Source organism: Capsicum annuum, chromosome 3, assembly GCF_002878395.1.
Source record: "Capsicum annuum cultivar UCD-10X-F1 chromosome 3, UCD10Xv1.1, whole genome shotgun sequence".
Taxonomy (NCBI): Eukaryota; Viridiplantae; Streptophyta; class Magnoliopsida; order Solanales; family Solanaceae; genus Capsicum; species Capsicum annuum.
Genome location: NC_061113.1, coordinates 135,499,579 through 135,506,991, shown reverse-complemented (window position 1 = coordinate 135,506,991; position 7,413 = coordinate 135,499,579).

The following is a 7,413-nucleotide window of genomic DNA, read 5'->3' as shown; positions in this document are numbered from 1 at the left end:
AAAATAAATATATGAAGAAAAAAATTCAACATTTACCACAGAAAAATAAAAAATAATTTTAGTTCTATATAAACAATTTAATATTCCGTGAAAGAAGATTCTACTAAAAAATTTAAATTTTTAAATAGTCCATAAGTGAATACACAAATTGTGTGTTTTAAGCCTTATATGAATATTACGTGTGTAATTATTTTTTTCATTTCTAGTAAAATATTTATAGACTGATTTACTAATTTTTTTTTGTAAAATTATTTGATAATGAACAAGAAATTATATATTTAAATAGGTTAGCAACTTAAATTTTAACCCATCAAGTTCATGCATGATAGTATTTTTTGGAAAAAAAAAATTAAAATATTAGAAGCTTGGAGTACTGAAAATTTTGATGGATTCAGAATTTTCACTTAGAAAGTTTAAAATATATGAAGATAAATATATGAAGAAAAAAAATTCAACATTTATCACGTAAAAATTAAAAATAATTTTAGTTCTATATAAATACTTTAATATTTCGTGAAAGGAGTTTTAGATTATACATTGAAATTTATTTAAAATATTACTTCATAAATAATGTGGTTGAATAAGTTGGGACTTGGAAGTAAAAATGTTGTTAGCCACTTAATGAGTCTATTGAGAAAATGTAGACACGTAAGCTAGAAAAAAAATGACAAATAAAATTCTTTATTGATATGACTATTGACTAATGATTGTGCCATTTAGATGTGAAATGATATTTATGCCCTTGGTTGTTCTCCAACTCACGTGTAATATATAACTAGATAATGAAGGGCCCGTTTACGGTACAATTTTAAATATATTTATAGCTATTTTATTAGTTTTTCAAAAATAAAATGATCATTAATATTTTTGAATAAACAAAATAGAAAATGTAAGTAGAAATCACACTATATAATAAAATATAACTTATTAGTTTTACAAAATCAAATAATTTCTTATAACTTATTTAAGGTTTCATAATTAACATTAAAATATCATATACTCTAATACTTATTTTAATATCAGGTCAAACACATTCTCTTAGATTAAACAACTAATTATGATATTTTTATTTTTCTAATTTATTTAAAAATTATACAAGGCAATAGATTAAAATTATTATCTATATATTAATATTTTATATAGAATCATACGAAGCAATAAAGGATACTAATCTATACACAAATTGATTTTAAATACATTGACATTTGTTTTACTGGTATTTAATAAATGAAAATAAAGGACCTACTGGATGAACATTTTAATGAATTATTATGTTAAATGATTACCTTTATATCTTGTCTTATATATGTTAAAAATAGGAGATCGATTTAATATAGTAAGCAAGAACTTTTTTTTAAGTGATCTGTCTACCTAAATTGAAAAGTTACTACCTCAAATAAAGAGAATCAAAAGAATTAACAAATGGAAACATGATATATATTATAGTAATTTAACATGAAATAGTTAATATTACATTTTAAATAAGATGCTTAAAATAATTTTAATAGGTACTGAGTAAATAATTATGTTTTCATAAATTATATGTTGTGCAAATCTTTGTAATATGTATCATGTGAAGTTTTAAAACTATAGAGGAATCCCTTATTGTGTCTGACAGATAAACACTTATCCAATATTTATGAGTATTTTTGTTATTTTACTATAATATAGTAATAGTTACTTTATGCAGTTAAATGTGTGGCTAAAATTAATTTCACATTTTTATCTTTTATGAAACAGATGTGAGTATTTACACATAATCCTATAGACTACATTTTCCTTTATTTCAATTAATAACATTTTAATTAGACAGTGAATTTAAGATATATGAAAAAACTAAGCAAAATTTCAAATTATCTTTAAAATAAATAAATCTTTAATAGAAGAGTATACCTTTGTGACTTTTTAACAAATTAATAAAATTCAACATGACTAAAATATTAATAATGTTATAAAGTACTAATCAAATAAAAAATGTTAATTCCTTTTTAGAACTGATTAAAAATAAAAATATATTATTTGAACTGAAACATAGAATGTATAATTGATAAAAAAAATAATTATCATCACGTAATATATATTTCACGTTTTTAAGTTTGTTCGGATTGTAAACACATTCAAGTATATCCAAATAGATGTACCGCAATATTCTAGAATTGAATTTGTAAATCAAATTTTTAATCGTCTAAATTATATTATCTAAATTATTTGAATCGGTTTAAAAAATTAAGTTGATATAATTTGTGCACAAGCTCGATCTCAAATCATACGAATATTTTATACATTTTTGTTTAGAATTAAATTTTATATTCTTTTATGAAAGTTTTATAATTATACGATAACATAGTTACATTTTTTTCTCTAAATATTTCTATTCTAATAGAATAAAAGTGTAAATTTCACATCCCAAAAAAAGAATTGAAATTTAGATAATATCTCATTAAAATAGATTAATTATTAATATACAAAACATACTTTTTGAAAAATTATGATTGAAAAAATATGGGGTTCACCTTAAATGTCACATCAGTAGGGCACACTTGGCATTTTGAAAAAGATGTTTAGCTATTTTGTCATTTTGAAATTTATGGCCAACTTTTAAGACTATATAATAGAAACAAATATTCTAGAGTATTTATGAAATGACAATTTTATCCTTGATCGTCCTCCAACTCACTCTTCTATATATAAAATAATAAATATATATAATATATTTTATGAAGCATATATGAGTATTTGCACATACTCCTATAAACTATGTCTCCCTTATTTCAATTTATAACATTTTGATTAGACATTGAATTTAAGATATATGAAAAAAAGTCGCAATGTTTTAAATTATCTTTCAAATAAATAAACCTTCAACTATGATTTCTCTTTAAATTTAATATTATTTTATCATTTGATTTAAGTATATTGGTGGGAGTACACTGGGTATGTTGTTGTTGTATTTGATTTAAGTATATTATTTAAGTTTACATTTAATAAATAGGTTATCACATAAATTCTCATATATCATTATAAAGTATGAACAAAACTAGCTACTTAAATTATTTTTTAAGGTTTAACGATTATATTTTAAAATTATTTTAGATATCATAAAACTTTAACTTGAAATTATTTTTGAATGATGGGAACTATGGATATATGAATGTCTTATAGATGTTTGTTACTCTCTCAATTTCAAAAATAAAGACCTATTTTTTGTTTTAATTTAGTTTAAAAAGAATAATTTTTTTTGACAATACTTTAATTTCAACTTTTCACGTGTACAAGATAAAGAGCAGTTTGATACATTTGACATAATTATTCATATGTTAATTTTCTTAATGAAACAATCTATACTATTAAATCAATGACAGAATTATTCATATGTTAATTTTTTCAATAAAAAATATACAACCTTAAATTATAGAATATGAGTAAATTAAATTAAATAATTTATTTGTTTAGGGAGACAATAGATTTATTTTTATTCATATAAATATATCATATGTTAATTTTCACAATGAAGCAATCAAGATTTAAGATGGTAAATTCTAAGATAATCTATTAATAGTTGAAAATTTACTCATAAAAATTGAATACCGAAAATAGATATTAAATGAGTTTAGGTAATATAAATTGATAGTATAAAGAAATGTTATAGTATTAAGGTTTATTTATCATTGGAGTGTATAATTTATGCTATACTTTTAAAATTGCCTTTCAATATCTGAAAGTTTTTTTATTTGAAATTGAGTATTTTTTTGTTTCAATTTATTTGTTTGATTTTGATTTGACACGAAGTTTAAGAAAGTAAAAAGTAATTTTTAATCTTATGTCTTAAATTAATAACACGTAGAATGTGTCAAAATATATTTTAATCTTGTGGTGTTAAACATGACATGTGAAAAGTTATAATTCAATAGTTAAAAAAAAAGGCCATTTTTTGAAAAAAATTTAAATAAAAAAAGTAAGATAAATAAATTGAATATGTGGACTATCATTTAAATATTTATAAATTTTGTTATTATTTTATTTCAATAATTATTTTGTAGAGTAATTAAATATGCAAATTTCTATTTTTAAGTGGATATTTCAATTAAAAAAACTAATTCACCCAAAAAGGAATATATATATATATATATATATATATATATAAATATAAAGACCAATTATTAATGAATAGTGACAAAAACAATTTTTAATAAGAGTTGAGGGAAGATGTGGGTCCATGTGAGATATTATACCATTTGGGATGTGATTGACATTTAGGAAAAATAGCTTGGCTTTTTTGTCATTAAAAATTTGTGGCCAAACTTTGAAGCCTAAAACATAAGTAAGCAAGGTAGAACTTTATTTTGAAATGACAATTATACCTTTGGTCGTCCTCCAACTCACTCTTCTATATAGTAGAAAAATAAAAGTATCCTTTGTCACACCCCTTTTCCGCTCGATGGACCGAGTCGAAGGGTTTTTCCACTTAAAGTGACGGTATTGAATAGAGATTATTTTATTTACAGAGTCGCCACTTGGAATTGAGTTATGGTGTTCCAAGTCACTTTATTGAATCCCTAATCAAAAGGAAATGACTCTTTGTTGGTCTGCGAAAATAGAAGACTGGGTAAGGAATTTTGTTGACTGAGGAGAAGGTGTGAGGCACCCCTCGAGTCCCGTGGTTCTAGCACGGTCGCTTTTATTGACTTATCTTGACTTAAACTATTTTGGATAAATTGTGTTGGGACCTAGGTTTGCTTATTTTTAATGTGTTAAAATTATTTAAAACTCTTTTATTAAATTAGTGAAAAATTAATTTTTAGAAAAATATTTGTCAAAGTGCATTATTGCATCCTTGAAATTTTAAATGTCTCGAAAAGATGTGTACGCCGCATTCTTAATTGAGACAAAAATTTTATTATTTACACTTACCTAACGTTTGAAGTTTTTTGACATTTATTTATTCAAAGCGTTACCTAACTTAGAATAATAAACTATAGTAAAATTTATTTGAGACTATTAATTAATTTATAAAAAATAATTATTATGATTCATTAATAACATCTAATAAATAACATAAATAAAATAAAATGAATAAAGAAATATAATATGTATACAGTAACCCATATGAATATTATATATATATATATATATATATATATATATATATATATATAGTAACTTATATTTTTAAAACAAAAATTTCATTTTAAAGAAGTGCACATTTATTGAAATTTAACATTAGAGTTTCAATGAAACTTGGCAGCGGCGTCCGGGTTCGGTTTCATCGGTGACGGTGATGCGGTGGAAGATATGAGGAGGGGAATAACGGAATGGGAAGAGGAAGAAAGGATTGGTTACCAGCGGATTTCACCGGTGATGTTGATGACGGAAGGCTGCGGGGAAGGGAGTCATTGGTTGAGCGACGGAAAAGGGAGAAGGAAGAGGGCCGACGGATATTTTTTCGGTGGGAAAAAGCGACAGCGATTAATCGAGTATTTTTTCGATAGATATTTGATAGAACCGATCATATAGGTAGGATTTTGGTGATTTAATGATGGTGAATGACTAATTTCGGTGAGGGACTCTTGCCAGAAAACTCAAAATCCATCTGGTTTACCCTCTTTATTCACTGATTCCTTCTTCTTCATTTTTTTTTTTTTTAAAATCCTTCATTCATAATTAATTTTTTTTATCCAATGAGTAATGATTTATGTATATTTCTTAATGAAATGAAATTTTTGAAGAATTGAATATATTTTCCATGTTCATCGTACGAATATGCATAAAAGTGTACAAAAATGAAATATGGACAATTGTGTATATGGCTATATAAGATTTTATTCAATTTTTACTATGCACAAATGTCAGATTAGATATTTTAATGCATACTAATAATTTTCTTTTCATGTTTTTAACAATATGCATAATACATGATTAAAAGATTATATATGTTGAATTAAATAATCACATGCAAACAAATAAACAAATAAAAACTGCAACAAACTCACATAATATTTTTGTTTTTTAATAAAATTTATACAATTAACAATAAAATTAAAGAAAAACCTGTTGATGAACTAAAGATTCGAATGTTGTCGCCAGAAAAATCAAACGTAGAACTCGAACCCAACTTCACCCTCGTTTAGTTGGTGTTTTGACTTATTTTCACTTTTTGTTTTTCTTTTCTCTAATAATTTTTAACTCTCTGATTTTGTCTCTGTTTTTTTTTACAGTGTCAAATTCCCATTTTTTTTTTGTTTGATGTTGTGGATAATGAATTTCCCCTCTCCTCTGTTCAGTGTAAACATTCTTAAATATAGTAATTTGAAAAAAGGGGGGAACAGTTATTTTTTAGGGGGAGTAGTTTTAGTTACAGATAAGGGGAGGGTGATTTAAAATTTAAAATTAATTTATTTTTATTTATTTTAATAAAAGATAATACTAATAATGAACCAATCAATAAATAATATAATAAATATAAATAAACAAATAATTAATTAATTTTATATTTAACAAAAACAAAATAACTATTTATAAACAGACAAAACAAATATAATAAAATCATATTAAAGCTATTAATTTATTTATTAAAATTTATAAAAGAAAACATGTATTTTTAATTTTTCTATTATATTTAAAATTAAAATATATATGTGATTAAATATAAATATAAATATTTAATATTGATAGACAAGTTAAAATTTAGAGAGGATAAAAAACATCACGTGTCTACATTTTTGCCCCTCTTTGTGTGAAATCTCGAAGAGTTTTCATACAAAGAAGTAGACAAGATATGATTTTTTACCTTCCAATTATTTGAAACATAAAAATAAAAATAAAAATAAAAATATGATCGAGTCCTGTTTTTGGACATTCTACCTATTCCGGGTTATAAGGAAATCAGGTCACGTGTAGGTCAAAGGTAATTTGGTGAGAGAAAAAGTTAAAGTCGAGTGGGATTCCGTCGAATTTCCGGTTAACAACTTCTGCTTTTACAGTCAACTGACTACTAAAAATCAAAAATGAAAAATACAAGTAAAAATTACAATATCTAGAATCTTGATTCAAGCCTTCGCGACTTGAATTTGAAAATTCACCTTATTCTTCAGGCGGGCTCCTGAACTTTCTTTTTCTTCACCCTGTTCTTCAGGCGGATTCCTGGACTTACAACTTCTTCACTCTGTTCTTCAGGCGGGCTCTTGGACTTGCTACTTCTTCACCCTATTCTTCAGGCGGGCTCCTGAACTTCCTTTTTCTTCACCCTATTCTTCAGGCGAGCTCCTGGACTTACAACTTCTTCATCCTGTTCTTCAGGCGGGCTCCTGAATTTCCAACTTCTTCACCCTGTTCTTCAGGCGGGCTCCTAGACTCAAAGTAAATAGTGAAACAGAAAAATAACATCCCATTCTTCAGGAGGGTCTTGGATATAAA